Source organism: Mesoplodon mirus (assembly GCF_964341445.2).
Source record: "Mesoplodon mirus genome assembly, chromosome: 13".
Lineage (NCBI taxonomy): Eukaryota > Metazoa > Chordata > Mammalia > Artiodactyla > Ziphiidae > Mesoplodon > Mesoplodon mirus.
Genome location: NC_138989.1, coordinates 44,683,148 through 44,710,961, shown reverse-complemented (window position 1 = coordinate 44,710,961; position 27,814 = coordinate 44,683,148).

The following is a 27,814-nucleotide window of genomic DNA, read 5'->3' as shown; positions in this document are numbered from 1 at the left end:
CCTGGCATGTGAGATCTTCCCAGACCAGGGCTCGAACCTGTGTCCCCTGCATTGTCAGGAGGATTCTTAACCACTGCACCACCAGGGAAGTCTCTGAATTTTGTTTTATAACAACATTTGTGTTTGTCTGTTTCTTGGTTTGTTGACATATTTGTCAGGGACTAAAAAAGAGATTTGCATTAGAATTTCATTTAAAAATGAAATGTATGTAAAATGTATGTTTACACTAATAAACATACCTACCACCTATATTTTGGTTTCTAAATTCCATTCCTCATCACAAGGAACCAGAAATCCTTGAAGAAATGGCTGAGTTTAGGACGAGGTTAGAGAAGGTACATTGGCCAGAAAGTAATAAATTATAGTAAGACATATAAACACACACACACACATATATATATACACACATATACAAATATACATATATGACTTTTTTAACACATTTAAGTGATTTGGAAGAAGTTTCTCAAATAAAGCAATATTTCTACCTTTTAAAAAAAAAAAAGCCAGCTTGAAGAGGCTCTCACTAACTAAATCTAGGAAAATGTAAGCACACAGCAAAATAAATACAGGTAATAATGGTTTACAGTCTACTTCCTAAAAATAAATATAGAAAAAAAATGATGGATTTAGAAAACTCACCATATAGTATCCATTATACTAAAAACTGATTCAGTCAGGAATTATTAATAGATGCCAAATTTGAGGAGGGGGATGGATTTGAAAATTAATAGCATATCTATATATTCTCAAAGTATCTCATCATAAATTTCTTTTATCAAGGGTAGCCCATTCATTGGAAGAAAATATATTTCTCAGTCAAATTCCCCCAAGAGTGTAAGAATTAAAATAGTCATTAAATGTAAACTAATAAAATTTTGCATAGGTCTATTACTACATTAAATGTGCTAAAGAGTGAATAAATAACAGTTGCATAAAAAGATACACATTTTACAATACAGCAGAAAAATACATATATAATAATAAGCAAAGAATTGATTACATTAAACACAGTTTTGCTAACAAAACCTTGCCTTCAATGTCAAGGTTTCATGTTATGTAAAAAAGAATCACATGGAACTCATTATATTTAGTCAAATTTTCTAAATAGTTGTAAATGCAAGACTAATGCAACCAGTAAGTTGTCTCTTTATATATAGAAACTTCGTATAGTAAACTTGCTATTTCCATTTTAACTGGTTTCATAGTAATTGGGTCAAATTTAACCAGAAGTGGTATTCAGATGGTTATTTGACTATGATAAGCAAATTCTTAGGACTTTCCTGGTTTTCCTTCTACTCCTTTGTTCACTGTCTGTCTCTTAGTCTCGCCTTCCTCTTCCTTACCTCTAAATGTGAGAAGATCTCAACACTGTCTCAGCACTTCTTCTCATTTTCTTACTCTAGTCTCCTCATTATCCATCCTTATTCATACAGATGACTTCAATTACCACCTACATGGGGATGACACATACATTTTCATCATCATTCTAATTCTCTTTTCTGAGGTCCAATCTTGTAGGTACAGTTGCTTATTTAACAACTCTTCTTGGATCTTCCAAAGGGGTCTTAGTGCTTAACTCCCCCTCATACCAGCTCTTCTTGAAGTGTTTTTGTCCCTGTGATTGTTATCATATCCATCTTCATCTTCACCATTCATCCATCAGTTGCTGTCTCTACTATTAAACAGACTTCTGATTGGATTGCTCTTACCCACCTGGGCCCCTCTTAATTCCATTCTGCACAGTGAAGCCAGAACTAGAATCGTCTACTCCTGATTAAAATGCTTCCATGACTTTCTAATGCTCTCAGGATGAAGTGGTTCTTATTCTTACCCCCCTCTTTTTGCCCCTCTCTTATCTTTTAACCTTTGTTACTCTCTAAATTTTAGACACTTTGCTTGTCAGTCAATTCTACATAATTCCAAACTCCTTTCCTGTATGGAGCCTTTTCATAGGCAGCTCTTTCACACTGAAATTCCCTCTCCTAATGAGTCTTCAAAACTCAGTTCTAGCATTATGTCCTCGCTTGAGGGATCCCTCACTGATTCCCTTAATGTGATATTTAACTCTCGCAGATTCTCCAAGCACTGTGTACCTTCCCTTTATAGAAATCACAAGATCAATTTAACATATGTGATGATTTGATTGTCTTCCTTCGACTCTAGACTCCAAGCTCCATAAGAGCAGAGAAGTGTTTATTTAAATCACTAGTGTGTCTTTGCACACTACAGGGTGCTTAGTGCATGTTAGGCACTCAATAATTACCTACTGAGTAAATGAATGATTGAATGATCCACTTCTCCCCTTCCTGAGCAGTCAACCTCATTTACAAATGTATTAGAATGAGGCCCAAACTGAGAAATTATATGGAAACTGGAGGGATATCTGGTAGAAAGACTATTGCTAGGGGCATTGAGCCACACTGAATTGAAAAACCATCACATTTTATTTCTACAAAGGATAATATCCCCCAAGATTCTCCTTTTACAAGTAAGGAAATTGCAAGGCTCTAGCCTAGCTGCTATGAGGGCAACCATAATAAGGTTTGCTTTCAGAAAATTTGTAATAATTTAAAATATGATAAGCACCATGCTAAGTGTTTATGTTCATAATATGATTGAATTCTCCTAACCAATTAAAATTAATCCAGTTTCACAGATAAGAAAACTGTGACACAGGGTTAAATGACTAGCTACTCTTATATAGCTATTAAACTGCATCCAGCTTAGGTTTGCCCAGCTCCCTAACCCTTCTCTTTCAATTACACTAAAATAGTATTTCTACTCATGTCATTCATCTCTGCTCTCTTCAGGTACCTCCTAAAATATAAACCCGTTTAAACACATTGTCTCATTCAGATGTTACATTTTTCACCAACCCTACATCTAGATTCACCTTTCATTTCTACTCTCTCTCTCTCAGCTCTTTAATCTGTGCCCTCTGGAACCCAATTCCATTACAAAACACTCCTATGGCATTTACCTTTTCATGGTACCCTGATTAACTGAAACCTGAGTCTTGTCAGTGGATATTCCTGGTATCTGCAGACTAGAGAGTGGAGCCTTGTCTTTCCCACTTAAGGATAAAAGTGTGTGTGTGTGTGTGTGTGTGTGTGTGTGTGTGTGTGTGTGTGTGTATGGAGGGGGTGCAGAGAGAGAGAAAGGGAATAAAGGGAGAGACTGGACTCAGGGTGGTGGTGGGAAGATAGCAATCAAGCTATCTTTTTCTATTCAGGAAAGGAGGCTGAAGTGGAACTTGAAGCCCAGCAATATTTGGTTGAGTCTTAGAAAGAAAAAGAAATGGAGGTAGTAAAATGATATAGTTGGAAGGGATCTTAGGATTAATTTTGTCAGCTCTTTAATTTTCCACATAAGGAGATTGAGGTCCAAACAAAATCTATCATTCGACAAGTTTAAATGAGTAATCCATGGCAGACCTGGGACTCAAAATTTAGATGTGCCAACCAATAAAGGGTTAAATTAATCTTGCAGCTTTTAAAAAATAAAGCTGGATTCAAGATATAATGACCTCTATCTTGAATATCTTCTCTATTTTAGCTGAAATGCTTTCCACATATACTGATTTTTATTTTATTTTATTTTATTTTTTAATTAATTAATTACTTTTATTTATTTATTTTTGGCTGTGTTGGGTCTTCTTTGCTGCACGTGGGCTTTCTCTAGTTGAAGCCAGTGGAGGCTACTCTTCTTTGTGGTGCATGGTCTTCTCATTGTGGTGGCTTCTCCTGTTGTGGAGCACAGGCTCTAGGCACGTGGGCTTCAGTAGTTGTGGCACACGGGCTCAGTAGTTGTGGCACATGGGCTTAGTTGCTCCACGGCATGTGGGATCTTCCCGGACTAAACCCATGTCCCCTGCAATGGCAGGCAAATTCTTAACCACTGCGCCACCAGGGAAGCCCATCCACAAATACTGATTTTTAAAATAAATATATCAGTTTAGTCAAGGGTCATGACACCATCACTTTTGAGATTGAAGGCCAATCATTACGTAAATTTTCATATGTTCGTAGAGACACAGACTGATTTGTTGTTGTTGATTTTTACTCCGAATCATCTTAGTATTTAATCAGAGCCACAAAATAATGGAGCAGATTTGACTTAAAAAAGTTTTCTTAATCTGTAAACAAGATACCTTACTCTGTAAAAAAAAATATGAAGATACTTTTTTTTGAATACTAAAGAAAAAAAACCTGGAATAGTTCAAGTTTATTATTTAGTCCCATATTTTTTTCATTTCAAGAATGAATAGAATATTCTGACCTTCAATTTTAATAATACCGTTGATTAACATGTGATGAACATTAAAATACGATTATAACATTGTTTTGCCTGGGTGGTTATTAGCTAGCACTCATTCACAACTGTGTCCATTCTCCCATATGACTACTTTTGACATAAATAACCTGATATATGAATGAAACTGGAGGAAGTCAACTGGCCACACTGGTATTAGGTACACAAACTTGCTTCCCATTTGTAGCAACTGAATGAAATCATTTACCCGTGGCCAGGAAGAGTTTAAAACTACAGGGCTCATATTGTGAAAAGTGGTTTTTAGTTAAGGATACTGAATTTTTTAAGTCTTTTCTACTGAGAGGGTTCAATGTGACTCAGTCAATGACACAGCCACCATTAATATCATCTATTCAATACACAGTGATTTGAGCACTTTCCGTTTCAAATCCTGGGGAAACAAAGAGACACAAGACACAGTCCCTGCCCTCCTAAAGTCATAAAAGCAAGCCACCCAGGACACTGCAGTATAACACATGTACTAAGAGTAAAGATTGCAAGACACAGAGAGAACCCAGAGAAGGAAAATGCAACTCAGCATGCAGGGAAGAGGGAGAGAGGGGAAGGGAGGGGGTGTTCAGAAGGAAAGCTACATGACTTGGTCTCTGCTGCCTTAGGTCAGGTAATTTGCTAGCAAGTTTCCAATGTCAGCTGTGACTGGCAGCTAGCTCATCGGAACTGATAGCTGTTAAAGAAAGAAGGAGTTTCTTGGGAATTACAAGTTAGTAAGATCTAACAGGGTTTCCTTTTGACTCATCATGTTATCTGTGGGTTGAAACAGATAGAAGGGATGTTGAGAGAGGGCTTTGCCACTGTGGCTGTGAGTTTCTCGATTATAGGGCCTGAGCTCATGCATTTTTTAAAACCCTATACAACGTAGCAAAAAAACCTAAGGAGTGGGGAAAAAAGAGTTCAATAAATTTGGTTAGATTAAAACACCATTGCCAGGAAGAATATTTTTTAGCTCTGACCTAATAACCTTATCTGAGCACTTGAGCTTAGCCACCTCTCTCTGACAGTTTGGGGCCAGTCTAGTGAACTGGCTCAAAGAAAGGGGAAATACTGCACCGGGGTGGCTGACTCTCCACTCTGTTTCCTGATACAACATTCAGCAGTGCCTACCTAAAATCAAACCTGATTCAAAATAACTGGATTCAGCTATCTACGGCATTAGCTCAAGGGAGCACATTCTATATACCATTTTATTTTTCTACAGAAAAATGCATATAATTCACCACCAGCTAGTATTTATATCCTGCCATCCTTTTTATTTCTTCTTTTGCACTGAAGTGGTTTTTTTTTTTTTTGTCTCCATTCTCATCCTCAGAGACAAAAGTATATTCATTCAAAAACATATTCTTGCGTAATTTCAAATCAATAAGAAAGTGTCATTTTAGGACTTCCCTGGTGGTGCAATGGTTGGGAATCCACCTGCCAGTGCAGGGGACACAGGTTCAAGCCCTGGTCTGGGAGGATCCCACATGCCACGGAGCAGCTAAGCTCGTGTGCCACAACTACCAAGCCTGCGCTGTAGAGCCCATGAGCCACAACTACTGAACCCACGTGCCACAACTACTGAGGCTCACGTGCCTGGAGCCCGTGCCCCACAACAAGAGGGGCCACTGCAGTGAGGAGCCCGCACACCGCAGCAGGGAGTGGCCCCCGCTCGCCGCAATTAGAGAAAGCCCGCACACAGCGACGAAGACCCAGTGCAGCCATAGATAAATAAATAAATAAATTTATTTATTTTTTTAAAAAATTGTGTCATTTTATCAGACAATGGACTTAGGGACTTTGGCCAGATGTACTCATCAACAAATATGAAAATAGTCATTGCTTCATCAAATCTTGTTTATAAGTTATTTATACATTTACTTAGAGCTTAGATTTATTATGGGAATTATTTTTTATCTGGAAGGTACTTATGAGATTATTTGACCAAACCCTTTATTTTACCAATGAGGAAATTAAGGTCTAAAGATATGTGGTAATTATCCCGGGTTCCTATAGTTAGAAGAGATGTGAGACCAGAGAGATTTCTGTACCCACCGTGCTTATATGCATGCCACTACACCCATGTAAGTAAAAGACAACTCTAATTTCCTTTTCCTTAAAATAGATATGATCAGTTCTGCTAGAGTGATTGTTTTGTTTTGTTTTAAAGGGCTTCAAATGCTTGGCTTTTAAATTTATTTATTTATTTATTTATTTATTTATTTATTTATTTTTGGCTGTGTTGGGTCTTCATTTCTGTGGGAGGGCTTTCTCTAGTTGTGGCAAGCAGGGACCACTCTTCATCGCGGTGTGTGGGCCTCTCACTATTGCGGCCTCTCTTGTTGAGGAGCACAGGCTCCAGACGTGCAGGCTCAGTAGTTGTGGCTCACGGGCCTAGTTGCTCCATGGCATGTGGGATCTTCCCAGACCAGGGCTCGAACTCATGTCCCCTGCATTTAGCAGGCAGATTCTCAACCACTGTGCCACCAGGGAAGCCCTAGAGTGATTGTTTTAAAAACACAAATTTGTCCCATTGCAAATGACATATGAAGGAACAATTTGGGCATAGCACAAATTTCATGTTTGCTTATGTTTTATTTAATCCACAAGATGTACTAGTTGACCGAAGAAATAAACACCTGGCTAAACTGACCCACATAGGAATACACAAAATGCATACATTTCAAACATCTTCCAATTCCCTCAGTCCACCATGTATCTTATGAGCCATGTCCATAGGTGGTAGATGGAATAGGTCTCCAAAGGTACCATGTCTGAATCCCTGAAGTTTGTGAATATATTATGTTACATGATGAAAAGGACTTTGCAGATGTACTGGAGGTTACTAATCACTGACCTGAAGTAATGAGGATTATCCTCGATTTTCTAGGTGGACCCAATCTAATCCCATGAGCCCTAAAAGAGAAGTTTCCCTGGCTAGAGCCAGATATGAAGCAGAAAAATGAGTCAGAGACATCCCAAGAATTGGGAGGGTTTGACACATGCAAGGACTAGAGAGACCCCTCTAGTAGTTGAGGGCTTCAGCTTACAGCCACCAAGGGAATGGGAACCTCAACCTATATTCCTCAGGAATGGAATTATGCAGCAATTGGATGAACTTGGAAGTGGATTCTTCTCCAAAGCCTCTGAAAGGAACATGGCCTCACTAACACCTTGATTTTGAAACCAGCTAAGTCTGTGCCCATACTTCTAACTCATGGAAACTGTCAAATCTGTGATAATTTTTATGGTTGCAAGGGAAAACTAATATACCTCTCACATCTGGCGTTACAATTTTCCATCCGATTTCAGATAACTTTCCTTATAGCATTTTACAATAGCTCACAAATTGCAACCTTTCAGATATCTACTTCTACAAGCAAACTTCAGGTCTTTTTCAAGGAAAAATGTCATATTTACAGATGATTTATATATTTCTTAATCACTTAACACATGCAAAATGACCACCATATTTAGCAGGTTCTTATCTTTTTGTGTGTGTCACTGATTTTGAGTTTTGTACCTCAAACCCCATTTTATTTTAAAAGCATTGTTGTTTTTATTGGACAATTTTGCAAAGCAAGGAGATTGTTAAGAATGCATATATGTGTGTATATATAGATATGTATATATATACATATCTATCTATCTATCTATCTATCTATCTATACATATATATATATCCACACACAGTGGGATTTTATATATATATGGAGAGGAAAAAATTTTTCCCTCTATCCATCTTAAGTTCATTGGCTTGGGTACTGTAAATTAGACTAACAAAAAACAGATTAGCAAGTGAAAAAAACCCACAGGATTTTAAAAACATATGCATCACACATACACATGAGAATACTCAATGATGAGTAACTCAAAGGGCTTGGTGAGGACTTGGGCTTATAGAGCATTTTAACAAAGAACAATCATTTTGTAGAGAAGTGGCAAGACAAAGGAAAGGAACTTTGAGCAGCTAGAAGGAGCAAATTGTAGGAAGGCAAATAAAGGGGGAACTAATAGTAGGAAAGGACTAGTTTTAGCAAGGCTTGTTTGTAGGTTCCTCTGGTGCCATCTCCATGCTGGTAAGGGTCTAGAGTAGTCTCTTCCTGGTGGAGATGGGATGGGGATAGCTTTACAAATTTATGTCCTGCTTTTAAGCAAATAGGGGGAGGGCAGAGAACTTTTCTTGTATCTGCTTCTTTTCAGTTGCTTTCAGCTCACAATAATCCTTATGCTAAGGTGGCATATTTTGGTGTGACAAATTCTCCTACCCTTCAGGTTCTTCTAGGTTCTGGGAAATGGGTCTATTGTCTTTAATCTAATGTTATACAGAACTAATTTCAGAACATAAAGTCTCTTGACATGTAAAGAGCGTTGTAGATGCTTCTCCTTTGAAGTGACATACTTTTATACTCCATGTCTCCTTGAAAATGCCCACTTACCCTTCAGATATCTGCTAAGATAGTATATCTCAGGAGAAGCTGTATTTCATCATACAAGAAAGTGTTAGGTTACTTCTGTGGGCGTCTATGATACCCTATGCTACCCATATAATGACTCAGTCACATTTTAATTGTCCTTTTGGTTTCCTATATCCCTGAAGGATTATAAGCTTTAAGGAGGAGGATAACACATCTGTTGTATTTTTCCATATTTGTATATTAACCCTCTAGTTTAGTGCTCAACACATAACAGATATGCGATTGATACATGTTAAATAAAAATTGAATACATGGGTGAAAATACAAACAATAGACCAATGCCATGTTTATTCATATATTGTCACAACATGGATAGCTGAGCAGATAGACTAATATTTCTCTTAAGTTACTGGAACCATTTGTGCTAAAGTCCTTTTAATGCAGCTTTTAGATTATTTCCTCAAATATGTACATCTAACTTGAGTAACATCCATGTGGGACTTTGACCTACAGTGTGGAGCAAAATAATCATTGAGAGATAGAACATATAATTGGAAATGTTCCTTATCTCTTTAGGTCAGAATTCAAGTATACTGTTTTCTGAAGCTTTATAATTGCTAAGCATTGTTTTGAGAAAAAATTAGTTCCTTAATTTGGTTTAGGAGTTCCTCTAAGGTGGCTATGATGATAATGAGGCAGACCTCAATTTATGAGCAATCCAGGCAGGATTGCTTACTCAACCTGCAAATTACTTGCAAAATATATGAAATCTTTAGAGCTCAAGTTGAAAATACAGTATTAAAAATGTTTCTGGGGTCACATTAAAAATGACTGAGTAGTTTTAAAAATCTATTGGCCTGGTGGTTTGTTGCAGGAGAGAAAAGTCAGATAAACTGGTGTTTTACAAGTAGTTTTTCAAGTCCAAGTGACCACAGGCTAGAAGCTGGAGGAAAATGTAGCACATTGTGAAAGATTGAGTAGTCCAAGCTTTCTACTCCCATAGTATATTTCAACAGTATTCTCAAAAGATGTCTATGGGAGTTAATCCTATTTGTATTAATTCTATCTTCAGTGGGTCAGGAATGACAACTCCTCAGCAGTCAACAGTGAGAATGAAAGAGGGGCAACAGAAGAAAGGACCCTTCTCCTTAGAAGATTTATAATCATTAGAGACAGAACAAGAGCCTAAGGAAATGACCAGGCATGGCTAAAAGCTAACCCATGTGGCAAGATTCAAGCGGTCTCAGGTTTGAGAGAAGAGAACCAGAACATGGAGGACTGGAATACTCAGAAAGAACACTCTGCTGAGAGATCTCTTTGCTCAGATAAAAAACATGAAGTCAATGGTTTGTGACTTGGGCACCTGTTCACTGAGAACCCAAGTGAGCCAGTTAGCTTACTTTGCATACACCACACAACCGGCAGCTCGTAAAAACTTTCAGCCTTTACTGACCTTGATTAGAATTCAGGCTAGAGCCAAGGAAAGAAAAGTGGGGTTTCTGCTTTCCAATTCCCTGTTGCACTCATTTTCTCTAGATCCTGGCTGTGGGCAAAGTTCTGCTTAACCACGGAGTACAGGAAATAAATGCAACCTTGTAGGTATGTAATAGCCACAACCATAAAAGAGGGCACACACACTTATACCTGCAAGTAAATAGAGTTGCACAGATGGTACAAGAGAACCTTTCTATAGGTCTTGAGACAGACCTCATTACTCTCTGCTTCATATAATGGCCCAGTGCAGTAACTGTGGACCATCACATTGCACAGATGGAAGAGAGAGTTAGAGGGCTATTGAACATGTGAATTTTCCCAGTGTGTCACAATTACAGAAACATCTGTGCTAAATATTTTCAAGCTGATCCACTATAAAAATTGGCAATGTTCAATAGCACTCGGTGTCTTCCCTTTCCCTAGTGGGAAAGCTGTCTAATGATTGCATTTGGGACTACAGCATAAGGCATGTACCTATGCTGATTGCTTGATGTTTAAAGGGGCCTCATTTGCATTATGCTGTTTGCAATGTGCTTTCTTTATTCTTCAGCCTTTCTTTTTTGCTTGCAAATATAAACTGAAAGGGAAATCAAACTGTTTGCTGCACTTGTCATTGAAATGTTTCCCAGGGCTCAGTTAATGGAATGGACTGGGTGGGGGCAAGGAAAAGGGGAGAGCAGTAAAGTCTCTTGACAGTAATTGTAGACTGTGTTGCCTGTTAGTTCTGATTATATTAAAATGGATGATTGGCTGCCTCATCATTTGCTCACAAACATGCTACTTCATCCTAGGAATCCACTAATCAAAGCAAAGTTCACAGCATTTTTTGCCTATATGAATTCTACCTTCAAGAAGATGGCAATCTTAGTCAGTGCCCTGCAAACTTTAATGTGCATATGAATTGCCTGGGATTCTTGTAGGATGAAGTTTCTGATTCAGTAAATCTGGGAAGGGACCCAAGATTCTGCATTTCTAACCAGCTCCTACATGGTACACATGCTGTTGGTTTAAAGACCACATTTTACATGACAAGGTTTTAGGCTCTGAGAATGCAGGATGAAAATAATAGATGCATTATTTGCTCTTTTCACTGATCAGGAATTTCAAATGTTCCTAGTAAATACTTTAAACAAAAAGCAAGATAAAAATTATCTGGGATTCCCATCTTCTATAATGTCAATTTTCAATGTGCTGCAAATTTCCATTTACTCATCAAACATCATTTTACATACATGTATTGTGCACCTGCTAAATATTACACTCGTTTGGAACTCAGAGTCAGTTGAAGAAGTCAGATATGTAAGGAAATCATTGCAGTACATCTGGAAAGGGCAATAAAAAGAGCAGCAACAAGGAAAGGACAGGGGATGAATGTGGAAATCAAAGAGAACTGGCCACCCCATGTACAGAGTATGTGACTCTGTACTAGTTAATTACTCCAAGACTAAGTTTCTCCATCAGTGAAATGGACATAATAACCTTATTCTTAGAGTAATTGTGTTGAAAATACATGGAATGGTACTTACCACATCATAATTATGTACTAATCATTAGCCTGCTTCCCTTTTTTGATATATGAAAACAAAACAAACAAAGCAAAGCAAAAAACTACCAGTAGTGCAAAGATGACAGTTGCTATAAAAATAAATGACTTCATCTCTAAGGAACTTACAATTTAATGGAACAGATAAAAAGAAGAGCACAAGTGACTATTAAGGTGTTATGCAAGGTAGAATGTGATAAATTCTATAAAATAAATTTTAAGGAAGTGCTATGGAAATACAGTGAATTGACTTTTGTGGGATTTAAGTTGAGACAGAAAGGATGGGTAGGCTCACAGAAGGCTATGGGAGAAAAAGAGCATTTGCTTTAGAGAGGATGACAAGAAAAAAAAAGACTGGAAAACATTTGTGGAAAATGTTTTAGCTGGAGGGTAAGCTTTGTTGCATGGAAGTAGTAGGAGGTGAGGATGTAGAGGGAATGTGGGATAGAGCTTGGGAGTTGGAAATGTATTGCATGGGCTGTGGTAACTTGGTGAGACTCATTTAGAAGGAAGTAGATTTAATACATGTGTTAAATTTGGCAGCATTGTGAGTAACAAAGAGTCAAAAGGAGAGACTCTGGAAGAGACGTAAGTTAAGAAACAATGGCACTTGTTGAGGTTGGAGAAGGGGAAAGGCCAGTTGCGATAGAATTGAAAAGGAAGACAGCAGGTGTAAGGGAGAGAAGTCAAGGGCGGGATCTGGGGACTTATTGGAATGTAAAAAGTTGGACAAAGCTTCAATTTTCCTGAGAGGTGATTAGGAGTACAGTAGTATGATTTTTAAGATATAATAAATTTAGGAGAATGGATGGATCATTGATAACAGCAATGAAATGTCCAGTGTAATTGCAGAACTAGAGCTTAACATGGATAAGCTGAAGTTCAAACCAGATCAAAAGAAGACCTAAGACATTTCCTTAGGGAAGATATCCATGTGTATATAGGTAACTGTGGAGATAGGGCAGCTGAATGAAAGAAAAGATACTAGTGATGAGACAAGAGATAAGAGAGGGCCTCCCTGGTGGCGCAGTGGTTGAGAGTCCGCCTGCCGATGCAGGGGATACGGGTTCGTGCCCCGGTCTGGGAGGATCCCATATGCCGCGGAGCGGCTGGGCCCGTGAGCCATGGCCACTGGGCCTGCGCATCCGGAGCCTGTGCTCCGCAACGGGAGAGGCCACAACAGTGAGAGGCCCGCATACCGCAAAAAGAAAAAAAAAAAAAAAAAAAAAGAGATAAGAGAAACACTCACAGGTGGGAGAATATTAGGAAAGCATACGGTAAGTGAAAGCAGGTAAGCAGAAGATTTAAGAGTTAGTGATGGGTAGAGGTAGTGACAGATCCAGAATTAAGCCAACCATTTAGTTGATAGGACAAAACAAGGGGACTGTTTTAAGGCTGTATGTGCATAGCATGGAGTTGTTACTTAGAAGGTATATGTATTCAAGGTGGCTTCGGTAGCTGTTAAGGATTTCAAAGGGTGTACAGTAAGTCCCCAACACACGACCTTCAAGTTGCAAACTTTCAAAGATGCGAACGTGGAGCTTACTAATGAAGACCTGATGGAATTAGAGGTTCAGAGTAAGGATGAAAAGAGGCAAGAGGAAGAAGAAGTAACTGAAGAACTGAAGAGATTCACAACGCAGGAAATGGCAAGGGGATTTTCTTTATCTGAGGAGGCACTGTTAGTTTTTGAGGCACAGGACTCCAACGTAGAATAGTACATGAAGCTTGCAGCAGCCGTTCAGAATGCAATCCAGGGCTGCCATGTCATCTATGATGAGAAAAAAAAGAGCTATGACCCAGACATCACTGGATCATGTTTTCAAGAGGGTATATAGAATTGAGTCCAGCAAGGGACCAGAACCTGTGCCATCAACATGAGTAAAATTGCAGCTTGCTCTCTGTCTCCTATTGCTGACGATCCTTCAGCTCTACCATCTCCCACCTCCTCTCTCTCCTCCAGTCAGTAACTCTTCCTGCCTGTTCACTCGATGCCAGCCCCTCTATGTCAGCTGTTGCGCTGTACTACTGTACTTTTCAAGGTACTGTACTGTAAGATTAAAAACGTTTTACTTTTTGTGTTTGTGTTTGGTTTTTATGTATTATTTGTGTGAAAAGTATTGTAAACCTATTACAGTATAGTACTATATAGCCAATTGTGTTAGTTGGATACCTAGGCCAACTTTGTTGGATTTACGAGCACACTCTCGGAATGGAACTCGTTAGTATATAGGGGACTTACTGTATTCTTATCTCCCAAACTGCTATTTGCACTCACTGTGCTCTTTAGAGAGAGGAGATATTCATGTCTTTGGATATTATGGAGCATCTTTATTTTTTTGAGTAATATAATTTACCTGGATATTAATGTTCCTAAATTTACCTTGCCTTAGTTTTGAATTTATTTATCGTAGATATTTGTGTTTCTAAATAGAGAAAATACAATAGAGAAAGTATACTATGCTTAGTTATCACTCCGTGGTCAATATTCTCTCTCTCTCTATCTCATTCTCTCTCTCAATCCCTCTCTTTCTCCCTCTGTCTCTCTCTTCCTCTCTTGTCATTAAGGATAGGATACTATTTAAAAAGAGGAAAACTGTACAACAGAAAACTGTATAAAATTCTATTCTGACACCGTAAATAAATCCTATTTTAATATAAAAACAAATGTTTAATATAGTTATATTATGGCTCATTGAATAATGTCATACCACTTACTAAAGAAAGATTTACATAATTTGAAGAATAGTAGCCAGTTAGAAAGCACTTTTTATGCATGTCATATACAATGCTACTTATTTACAAATCTAATCTCACTTACTATTGCAATAACTTAGAGAAGCAAATACTTTCATCCCCATTTTACAATGGAGAAAATAAAGTATCACCAAGCTTGAGTAGCACAGCTAATAACTTGAAGAGCCAGGACTCAAATGAAACCTGTCTCATGCCACAGCCCTAATTATTTTCACTATATTGACATGTGGCGGGTTGGGGGGGAAGGAAGGGGGGGGATCTCTTCCTCTCCCTAGCTGAGGTTCCTAAACTGGGACCCTGTAAATTGAACTGACAAAAGACAGATTAGCAAGAGAAAAGCACACACATTTATTTAGCCTTCATAAGGAAATGAACATGTGCAGCATGGTTAAACCTGAATGTTTTTATACTAGGTTTGAGGCAGAGTGTAAAAAATGTGAGAGGAATGAACTAAAGGTAGTGATCCGGGGGAAACTTAGCAAAGCCTGTGTTTTTCCAGATTCTTCTAGGATTCTATTCCATCTTCAGAGATAAGGATGCTCTTTTCCTCTGGGTATGGGGAGGGCACGTCTTACACCAGGGTCTTTTGACCTACTTCAGGGGAGATGGGGTTGGTCAGAGAGTCTGTCTTGCACTTGCCATTTTCCTTCAACATCATATATTCAATACAGGGTAGCATAATATGGCACCTGAAACCCATAAAAAACATAGGCCTTCCATTTTATAGCAACCAATATAGAAGAGTTCTGTGCCCTACTGATGGCTCCGAAAGGGACGAGTTGAGTTACTGCCACTGACAGACAACACAGATCTACATACTGGATAGACTAGAATGCAAATTCTAAAACACTTCTCTCTGAAAATAAAGATAATGATGAGAAGCACCAAATGCAGAGAGATTTAATGACAAATTTTCAGTTAGATCCCTGAAGGCATAAGTACTACAAGGTAGGCAAAAAATATCCTTGTTCTAGAACAATTACAAACATTAAAATGAAATCTTACACCCACAATTAGAACGAACCTCACAAAACTTTACCTTCTTTTTTTAAAAGACTTTCCAATGAGCAGAAAATGTTTTGATCCAATGAACCGTATTGGAGCAAGGCTAATTTTATTCATTATACTTTTGGTTTAAAATATCCACACTCACTATGTAATTTTATACATATTAAGAAGACACATGGGCTTCCCTGGTGGCGCAATGGTTGAGAGTCCACCTGCCGATGCAGGGGACACGGGTTCGTGCCCCGGTCTGGGAAGATCCCACATGCTGCGGAGCGGCTGGGCCCGTGAGCCATGGCCACTGAGCCTGCGCGTCCGGAGCCTGTGCTCCGTAACAGGAGAGGCCACAACAGTGAGAGGCCCGCGTACCGCAAAAAAAAAAAAAAAAAAAAGAAGACACATATGTTATATGTCAATAATATCTCAATAAAGTTGGAAAGCAAATAAATAAATAAGTACAGTGTGTCTAAATATAGAGTTCTCAGTTCAAGTTTAATCTTGAGAAAATGTATGTAAAATAATTTTTAAACTATACACTCTGTACAGATAAAAAATTTAGCATGACTATTTTAGTGCTCTCCATGGCATGTCCCCATTATTATCAGCCCTACATATTTCAGAAACTGAAAATAAATATGAAGAACTGGTTCCATAAATATTGGGAATTGGTAAAAGTGAAAAGATGAGTAGTTGAAATCAAAGAAAAGCTACAATCAGAATTTAAGAACTTAGGGTAAAATTATAGTTTTATAGTTTTTTTGTAGTGGAGGTATCAAAGAGAACTAAAGCTGTATGGTAGTTAAAGTTTTTTGTTTATTTTTTCAGTAAAAAATACAGATTTTATTTAGGAAGTATTGCAGTAAGGGGAAAGAGACCTTAGTATAGAACTGGGCTCCATTCCAAATACAACAAAGCAGGGGGTTTATAGCCAAGGAGCAGGTTGGAGGATCAGTGGATGGAAAATTATTAAGAGGAGACATCAGGGGTAGGGAGAATTCTTGCTAAACTGACCTAAAAGGATTCTTGCTGAAGTAAGACAATATCTGACGGATGGAGGGGTGGTATGAAGAGTTTGATTAGACATCTGACGTGATCAGATATTGAGGGTGAAGGAGGTTCTCTAAACTGCTTAGGAGAATTCTTGCTAAAACTGGGTGATGAGAGGATGGACATGGAAGACCAAGGTCTAGACCTAGTCAAGAAAAGGGAACAGAGGAGCCTAACCATAGTTTGGTCAAGGAGAGAGTCTTTGTCAGAAGTGGAGAATATTGATATTGAGCAGCTCAAGGAAACTTGACCCTAGCTGGTAGGGAAAGTCAGCAATGTGTGTAAGGGTGTAAACAGATGACAAGGAACAGGTTAGAAAGAGCAGTGAACACCAACTCAGTCAGATGGATAGACAGACTTTGTTTAAGAGACAAATAAAAGATAGTATTAAGAATTCAGTTTGAAATCACAGCAAGATCCTTTTCAACACACCTCCTAGAGAAATGGAAATAAAAACAAAAATAAACAAATGGGACCTAATGAAACTCAAAAGCTTTTGCACAGCAAAGGAAACCATAAACGAGACAAAAAGACAACCCTCAGAATGGGAGAAAATATTTGCAAATGAAGCAACTGATAAAGGATTAATCTCCAAAATTTACAAGCAGCTCATGCAGCTCAATATCAAAAAAACAAACAACCCAATCCAAAAATGGGCAGAAGACCTAAATAGATATTTCTCCAAAGAAGATACACAGACTGCCAACAAACACATAAAAGAATGCTCAACATCATTAATCATTAGAGTAATGCAAATCAAAATTACAATGAGGTATCATCTCACACTGGACAGAATCACCATCATCAAAAACTCTACAAACAATAAATGCTAGAGAGGGTGTGGAGAAAAGGGAACCCTCTTGGTGGGAATGTAAATTGATACAGCCACTATGGAGAACAGTATGGAGGTTCCTAAAAAAACTAAAAATGGAGCTACCATATGACCCAGCAATCCCACTACTGGGCATATACCCTGAGAAAACCATAATTCAAAAAGAGTCATGTACCACAATGTTCATTGCAGCTCTATTTACAATAGCCAGGACATGGAAGCAACCTAAGTGTCCATCGACAGATGAATGGATAAAGAGGATGTGACACATATATACAATGGAATATTACTCAGCCATAAAAAGAAATGAAATTGAGTTATATGTAGTGAGGTGGATGCACCTAGAGTCTGTCATACAGAGTGAAGTCAGAAAGAGAAAAATAAATACTGTATGCTAACACATATATATGGAATCTAAAAAAAAAAAAAAAAGGTTCTGAAGAACCTAGGGGCAGGGCCGGAATAAAGACGCAGACATAGAGAATGGACTTGAGGATATGGGGAGGGGGAAGGGTAAGTTGGGACAAAGTGAGAGAGTGGCATGGACATATATACACTACCAAATGTAAAATAGATAGCTAGTGGGAAGCAGCCACATCGCACAGGGAGATCAGCTCGGTGCTTTGTGTCCACCTAGAGGGGTGGGATAAGGAGGGTGGGAGGGAGGAGATATATGTATATGTATAGCTGATTCACTTTGTTATAAAGCAGAAACTAACACACCATTGTAAAGCAATTATACTCCAGTAAAGATGTTAAAAAAAAAAAAAGAATTCAGTTTGAACATATGACTGATTTTATTCTTTTAATTAAAAAAATTATTTTATATTGCAGTATAGTTGATTAACAATGTCGTGTTAGTTTCAGGTATACAGCAAAGTGATGCAGTTATACATATACATGTGTCTATTTTTCAAATTGTTTTCCCATTTAGGTTATTACATAATACTGAGCAGAGTAGAGACTAATTTTAAAAAGATCAGGTTTCTAATAGTCTTTAAATCCATCTCATTGGAAGGCAATAAGGAACTATGGTAAAATTTAGGTTTTAGAATCGGAGAGATCTGTTTTCTAATCACTGGTGCATCACTTACTTAGTGAATCTCAATGTCATAAACACTGAGCCCCCATTTTTCTCAGTTAGAAATTGCTAGAAGAAATGTGCTCAGCATGTAACCAGGCACAATGTGCCTGTCACATAGTGTGTGCTCAGTAAATTCCTCTCCTCTCCTCCAATTCCAACATTTTTTTCTTACTGTAAGTTTATTCTTACACACATTTTCTGTTTTCCGGCTTAAGATTAATACATCCCATACAATAAAAATAAGTAATATCTACCTTACCTTTAAATTTCCTAGAACTAATTTGAGAAGCGAACTACAGTTTTAAAGCTCATGCCAAGTGCATTTTCCATTTCAAGTCAGTTTTGTCAAGTAGATTGCTGGTTATAGGTTGCACTTTATCTTCCAAAATTTTGCATACCCTCTCTTTCTTCCATATTTTCATAAGCCTCCAAAGAGTTCTATGCCCTACTTAGCAAATAGTCACCAAAAACCCCCCATATATTTACTAAGTATCTACCATGTAGAAGGAACTGTCATTGACACAACTCAAGAATCAAAACTAAGTAAGAATAAGCCTTTGCCACAAGGAACAGCCTTGCATTGCTCAACTCTGTAAGGGAGAAAGAGAAGTCTTATCTCCTCCACCTTCGTACAAATATGCTTCCAGAGTAACTCAATCAGTAGATGTATAAAAAAACCAACTGGGCTTCCCTGGTGGCGCAGTGGTTGAGAATCTGCCTGCTAATGCAGGGGACATGGGTTCGAGCCCTGGTCTGGGAGGATCCCACATGCTGCGGAGCAACTAGGCCCGTGAGCCACAACTACTGAGCCTGCGCATCTGGAGCGTGTGCTCTGCAACAAGAGAGGCCGTGATAGTGAGAGGCCCGCGCACCGCGCTGAAGAGTGGCCCCTGCTTGCCACAACTATAGAAAGCCCTTGCACAGAAACGAAGACCCAACACAGCAAAAATAAATTAATTAATTAATAAACTCCTACCCCCAACCTCTTCTTAAAAAAAAAAACAACAAATTCCCATAGAAGGAAAATCAAAATAGATTTGGTTTTGCTAAAAGAGCTTTCTAAAAGAGATCTGGGAGGCCATTGAGGAAGCAGGATGTAGGCATGCCTCAACCTGGCTGGAATCTGAAATTTGACCACTTCTTGTCTGAACACAGATATTCAGAACATCTACACAATGTTCCAGAAACTCAAGGTACCTATAGAACCCTTACCCTAAATAACTCATGACAGCTTATCCCTTAAGGACAAATATTTCCTTTATGCATCAGAGCCAAAGTAAATTTTGAAAGAAAAGTTTAACAACCTGTGGCTTTTACCTTTATAAGCCCCTGACTCTTTCTCTTCCTTGGAACACTCTTGGTTTTACCCAAACCTGTGTCTCCCAAATTGAAATTCCTAAGACCCCAAATAATAAAGCTCTTTACCCTTTACAGCCTTGATACTGATTATTGTCTGACATTCCATTATACTTCTTCTACTTGATTATACGTTGTTTTATCAGGGTAGCTGGCTTTGGAAATTTACTTTGAAACTCCAACTATTTTTACTCCCATCTAGAATTAAAAATCTGACTGGAGAAAAAATAGTTTTTTACACTTTTTATGTGTCAGGCAAAAATATTATATGGAAGAGATTGGACTATGGCACACATTCTAGTATTTCCAAATGTTAAACATCTTAAGTAGGGTCTAATTCCTACTAGATGTAGGCCAAATGAGGGCCACAGTGGGTTTTACTTTAGAGAGATAGCAGATGTCTTGGATAGAGGGTGCCCTCTTGAATTTAAAGGGAAATTAATAATTGACATGCTTCTTCAAGTGTGATGTGGAGGTCTTTTGTTTTATTGAAAAATCAATTTCTGAATCCTCTTAACATTCCTTGCTCTTTTCTGAACTGTTGCCTAGTTGTCAACATCTTTGGGGGTACTGAGGGAATGGAAAAAAACCTAATATATTTAATGGAAACCTAACTAGCACTAAATAAAAGAGGCCTTTAATCTCTTCACCCAACAATTTGGTGTTTGACTCCAAACATCATATGGAAGCCATAGCCCAGTCCAAATCAATGCTAAATTACCCATCTAACATATCATCATTCTAAAGTGAGTATTTGTGATATTCGTGTTTTGGGGTGTTTTTTTGGTTGTTTTGGGGGTTTTTTGGCCACTCGTGCATGACTTCTGGGATTTTAGTTCACCGACCAGGAATTGAACCCGGACCTTTGCCTGTGAAAGCATGGAGTCCTAACCACTGGACTGCCAGGGAATTCCCAGTATTTGTGATATTGTGATTTGTAATAAGAAATATATATTTCATCTTCATCCCATGTTTGGCCTAGGGCTCCTAAAATTCACTTGGAATTTCCTAAGTGATGAGAGTGATATAGGTGTCTTTTGTTATCTTAATGAGAAGACTTTTCAACCCATCTAAGGGTGGGGGCTGGTTGCTGGAAGAACCAACCAAATGATTAGAGGGTTGGAACTTTCAGTTCCACCATGCTGACCTCTGGGGAAGGGAGAGGGCCTGGAGGTTGAATCAATCGCCAATGGTCAATGATTTAATCAACCATGTCTATGTAATGAAGCCTCCATAAAACCCCAAAAAGAAAGGATTCAAGAACTTCCAACTTGATCAACACCTGGAAATTCAGGGAGAGTGGCCTACTCAGAGCACATAGAAGCTCTGTGTCTTTTCCTTGTACCTTGCTCTATGCATCTCCTCGTTTGGCTGTTAATCTTTATCCTTTAGTATTCTCTGTAATAAACTGGTAAACTGGTTTCCTGAGTTCTGCAAGACACTCTAGCAAATTAATCAGACCTAAGGAGGGGGTCATGGGAACATCTGATCGATAGCCAGTTGGTCAGAAGTATAGGTAACAACCTGGATTTGTGATTGGCATCTGAAGTGGACACAGTCCTGTGGCACTGAGTCCTTAACCTGTGGAATCTGATGCTATCTCCAGGTAATAGTGTTAGGATTGAGTTGAATTGTAGGGCACCTTGCTGTTGTCAGATAATTGCTTGATAGAATGGGGAAAACCCCTCACACATTGGAATTGGTAATCTGAATGTTAGTAATGAATCAATTAAATGCTTGGATGTAATACATTTATATATTTAAGGGACAGAGTTATGCCTAAGTTCTGGGATAAATGTACCTAAAAGACCATCATCTTTCTGCATAAACAAATGTCTCTGAAAAAGAAAGAAAAATAATTAATTTATTTCCAAGCAAGTTCACCAATCCCTGGTGAACAGCCATCTTCGAGTACCTGTCTCTAAGTTTTTTTTCTTTTCTACCAAATGTAGCAACTGCCAACTTGTCAAACGGTGCAGCTTGTGCTTTCCCATGGCAACAGATCCCTGCCCTGAGTGACATGATTTCCATATTGACAACTGGAAAATGTCCCAAATAACTCTGAAAAGCACCTGGAATTTAATTTCACATCTTAGCATCCAGAAGGAGTCTTTTTAATTATTTCTCACATGTTAAAGTGAGGTTATTTATATACCTCACAACTGATGGTGTGATGACAGCCAAGCTAAACACAGAAGGAGTCAATAAACTTAGCTTTCCTGGAAATGGTATACTAATGTCTTTCAAAAGATTTGAATGATCTGCCTAAAATAGCAAGGAATTTTAAGACATCCTTTCATTTAAAATAATAATAACATACCAGTATCTAGTCACCTTAACAACCAAAATGCTAAGGATGAATAATTTGCCACAAAAGACCTCAAGCTTTCCATGTCAAAGTGTAAGTTAATGCTAGAGAGCAAGTGAAAAATACATAACTACTTCTGCTGCAGAATAGGTATCTTTTAACAAAAGAGGGAGAACCATATTTCTTTCTCCCTAATGGCAACTTTTTATCGCTAAAAATAGTGCACTGAAAACTGACAAAGTGGAGTGTTTTTGAATAAGCCTGAATTATAGACAGTGACCTGAATAGGAGCAATGAGCATGATTCAAAACCATGCACATGGCAGTCCCTGCCAGGACTGTAGTAATCTCTCAGCCACCTAATTGGCATGTGAGTGTGCACCTGAGTGTAAATACAAAATTTTATTTGAGAGAGATGATTTCCTTTGCTTTAGCATACAATTTAGAGTCATATTTTCTATGTGGAGACATAGATTTCTCTTTAGAGCCTACATTAAATTTTTCTAAAAATAGAAATTAACAACACTGCAATAGATTCTCATAAAATTGGAAATTGCTCTCTTCTCACATCATTCCCATGTACAGCATCAGTCTTCTTTCTCTTCCATCTCATTTTGAAAAAGAAAATTAAACATGGTTTTACCATCTAATAACCTTTACCCATGTTTCTTATTTACAACAGCAAAAGCTTTATGGCCATGATTGTGTTTTGTTCTCAGTTCGACAGACCAAAGGTTAAACTAAAGGCATTTTTTAATTACTTGACACTGGCTGAAGACCTCACTGAAAGGGTCAGCAAAATATACTGACCTTTCACCTTCTCCCAAAATTAATGTTTATGTCTTCTAGCCCTTTCACTTTTCTTAACTGAGGCTACCAGTCACTGAGATCTGCTGGCCTCAAGCCAGGCTATACTGTTGAGCTACCTCATTCCCAGCTCTCAAAGATCAGGGGCAGGACAGATGCTTAAGACCCCAAAGGAAAAAATAAAAGGAAGTACATCAAAGCTGCAGATCATATTTGGTCCTTCTCATTGTGTCGAACATTTGATTTCAATGTTTTTTCCCCAGTTATTGTGAAACATCAGTGAGTTGTGATTTTACTTTGAATCATCTTAAATTTAAGAAAAAAAATTTCTCATGGTGGCAGGTGGTTAATTTCACCTCACCTTTTATTAATAACAGGGGGAATAATGATATTGTTGTGGCATATAATTCATCTCTATATGTTCCCCCTTTCTATGTTATAGACCACAATTGAACTTACTCATAAATACAGCCATTGTAAAAGCACGAACACTTTCATTCATTCCTCATTTCTTAAGGAAGTTAGCATCTTTCCTCAAGGATTCAAGACTATCTGCTGTTTGTCCCTTGAAACAAAATTACTACCCACTGGATTATACAAGAACACTATTCCTGTAGGGCACAGATTCTTAATCAGGGGTGATTTTGCCCCCTTGAAGGGCATTTGGCAATGTCAGGAGCCAGTTCTGATTGTCATAAGTCGGGGAGATCTACTGGCATCTAGCTGGTAGAGGCCAGGGATGCTGCTAAATATCCTTCAATGCACAGAAGACCCCACACTACAAGGATTATCCTGCCTCAAATATCAATAATGTTGAGATTTAAGAAATTAGCCTAGCCAATCTATGATACCTGGAAATAATCTTACACTTTCCTTCTTGTGTCTTTCTCCATGATGTCATTCTAGTCTTAATCCCGCAGTGCCCTCCTCCATCCCCTCCCACCTTTGAATCCTGCTCATCTCTGCAGGCACAAGATCCACTGATAAACCTGTACAGAGGTCTTAGACTGCCTAGAATGCTTCATCGAGTTAGATCTCTAACTAGACGAAAGTTCCAAAAACCCTTTTTCCCTTTTTGATGGAAATCCTTGCAAATAGATTTGTTTTTATTGAATATTGATGAATATTCAATAAAAATAAATGAATATTCATAATTGCTTGTCATTGAAATAGATCGAGGCAAACTGCACTTCTATGCTGCAAAAAGAGGACTGTATTTTTCCAAGAGCCGAATAATTCTGCATTTAATGTTCTTACGTGTGCATGGTGGGGGAAGCTATTAAAAGAGAAATAGGGGCTTCCCTGGTAGCACAGTGGTTGAGGGTCTGCCTGCTGATGCAGGGGACACGGGTTCGTGTCCCGGTTCGGGAGGATCCCACATGCCCCGGAGCGGCTGGGCCCATGAGCCATGGCCGCTGAGCCTGCGCGTCCGGAGCCTGTGCTCCACAATGGGAGAGGCCACAGCAGTGAGAGGCCCACGTAACGCAAAAAAAAAAAAAAAAAAAAAAAGTAATAACCCTACCAAAAATAAGAAAAAAAGAAGAGGGAATAGGATTTCTGTATCCCATCGCATGCTTCTTGAATACAACTTTAGCATATTTCTTACTATGTTATATAGCTTCTTCATGGGCATAAAGACAGATATGCTTCAATTTCTTTGTTGATAATCTAGTGCACAAAACTCTGGGATGTTAGAAACAAAATACACTGAGAATCATCTAGTCTAACTCCATCAGCTGAAGATATTGAAGCCCAGAGTAATTAATAATTAAAGCAGAGTTAAGTAGTGAGTACCATGTGCCAGTAACTGTTCTACGTACAAGTTGAGTACTATTTTAATATCCCTTTAACAGATCAAGAAACTGAGACATGGAGAGGTGAAATAACTTGCCAAAGATCATAGAGCTCATCAGTGGTAGAACTGTGCTTCCAACTTAGTCCATGGAGCTCCAATGTTTATGCTTTGAACCTCTCTACTGCATTGCTACTCCACTGAAATTTTGCCCACGGTCACACAGCAATTTAGAAAGAGAACTAGAATAGCAATTCATTTCGTCTCTCCCCAGATCTACTGTTCATACTACTCTGCAATACTATCTTCATTTATTGGGATAATTCTTTGTAAAAACAGAATAAATGCTTTTTTCAAAGGCAGAAAAGCCATATAGAATCAAACTTCTGTTTTCATAATAAAGCATATTTACACTAATTGGATTAACCCCTAATACAGCTGACCACCAAAGTACCATATAAAGGATAGTCAATAATTATAAAATAAATTAAACAACTTTTTTCTAATTTTTTTCTGTATCTTAAGAATTATTTAATTGGCATATGCAAAGTTTAGAAAGATAAGCACATATCTAAAATGCCAAATTTTTATATTAAAATTGACAAATACATTTATCCTTTACGAGTATGAGGTAATTTGGTGTCATTCAGATAGTACATGCAGAATACTGACTCGAAGTGTTTTTATTTGTATCTATTGAATAATATAATTCAAAAACTCTTTGATTTGTAAAAATTTGCTATTGTCAGGCCCTTTGAAATCCTTAAAGGGTCTTAGTTCTTTAAGTTCTAAAGGCCTTAAAGTTCCCCTAGACTACTCAATCCTACAGCATTTTTAATGACAAAGCATATTCCTAAGGTCAGAAAACTTAGCAAACTGTAAAATTTACCAACTAGGCTAAATTTTTTTTTTACATAATATGCATTAATGTGTCTAATACACACGTTTTTGATAACAAAATTTGGGAAATACTAGTGTAGTATAGAACATGAATAGGAAAGGCAGATTATGGAATGAGACATTTCTTATAAGGAGAGCAATGTGGAGGCTGATTTGGTTCATCCCTCTAGTCAGTAAAGGAAGACCACTGCACAGCATCTGACAGGAGGTCTCTACCTCAACATTCTGGGGGACAATGTACTGGCAGTAAAGCAGCCCATCACATTACAAACCCCTTAGACAATCCTTAGATGACCTCCATAATCTGACCAAATCCAAATGTACTCATTCACATCATGAAACTTAATTCAGGCCCTGGTTCTCCTAACCCTTGATATGCAAAATGGCAGATACCCTTTATCAATGAAATCAACCCAGATCTATCAGTTCTCTCTTTCCTTCCTAGTGATCTACCACATATGTTGGTATTTGATTGGATTTTCCAAATTATTTTACTCTAATTATTTTATATGCTAATTCTTTTTCCACCAAGTCTCACATACAATTCTTCTGCAAGTTTATAAAGAATGTTGGAACGGGGTTGAAGAAATACATGGCCATTTAACCCTTCAGCCCAATGCAAAGTAGAAAACAAATATTTAATGTACACTATCCAAGCAAACCAAGTAGGCATGCTTAAAAGATATATTAAACATGTCATTTTAATAAGGAGAACTCCAGGCATTTTTCTTTTTAATAATGTCACAAGATTTTCATAATGCATTGATCAAAAAGAATCTTATAAGCAGGAAGGTAGAAAATTGGAACTATCACAGAAATTTAACTAGAAAGAGCCAAGGTGACTTGAAATGGTAAACACATTTCTCTAATCTTTTTTTTTTTTTTTTGCGGTACATGGGCCTCTCACTGTTGTGGCCTCTCCCGTTGCGGAGCACAGGCTCTGGATGCGCAGGCTCAGCGGCCATGGCTCACGGGCCCAGCCGCTCCGCGGCATGTGGAATCTTCCCGGACCGGGACACGAACCCGTGTTCCCTGCATTGGCAGGCGGACTCTCAACCACTGCGCCACCAGGGAAGCCCTCTAATCATTTTTAAACTACCAAAAGGGCATGAAAAGAAACACGGGAGATTGATTTGCATTCATTCTTCCTTGCTTGCTAACTAAACTATCGTAAAATTATTTTGATGTACTTTCTCCTCTCTCTGCCACCATCTTGTCCCGTGTCAATTTGTCATATTCCTTTCTAATTATTTTTACTTTGGTTAGGATTTGGATAGATTTTGGTTGAAATCCTTTTATTCTTCATATTTTGATTCTCATCTTTTACTTAAATGACAAAGACAGCCAAAATTGTTGAGTAATTGAACCAGTTTTGAAAGGACAGCAAAATTCTTCTGGTTCTATTTGCCCCAAATCCTTTACGTGTCTTAGGAAATAAAAGTTTACTTGGAACAAACATTTCTAACAGAGAAGTTACATGAAAGAATAATCTGCTGTTTATCCCTCAGAGATGCATTTAATGCAGTAGTTTCATATAAGGACCAGGACCAAAAATTGTCTGGGTTTGAATCTCCACCACTATGTCTTGAACAAATTATTTAACTTCTCTGATCCTCAAGAAGCCTACAATCTTGAGGGCTATTAAAATTAGATTCCATACCCCCTGCCCGACTCCTACAGCTACATAATCTCTCAAGTAACAGCGCTCTGAAAAAAATAAGGCATGAAAGGAAAGTTGATACTCTTTTTAATAAACACTTGCACAGTCATGTCAGGCAATGTTCTAAGCACTTTACAAATGTCACCTTAGGTAATCCTTACAAAAATCCTGTGACCTATGTATTTTATAATCCACATTTTACAGGTGAGGAAATTTAGGCTCAGATAGGTCAATGGCAGGCCTGGGATCCAGCTTAGGCAGCCTTACTACAGAGGAGTTTTTGCTTTACCAATGGCCAAAGAAATTTAAAAAACACTGGTTTAAATAGTTAAGTATGTTGCCCTACAACAAAAAGATACAAAGCTATTAATATGCTGATATGCATTGGTGAATCTCCAAGAAATGTGCATGGTAATCAGGATGTCCCATAAAATTTGACCACAGAATTGAGAAAAGTATATTATTTCAAGAATCTTCTCATAGGAATTGTACTCCTTGAAAAAG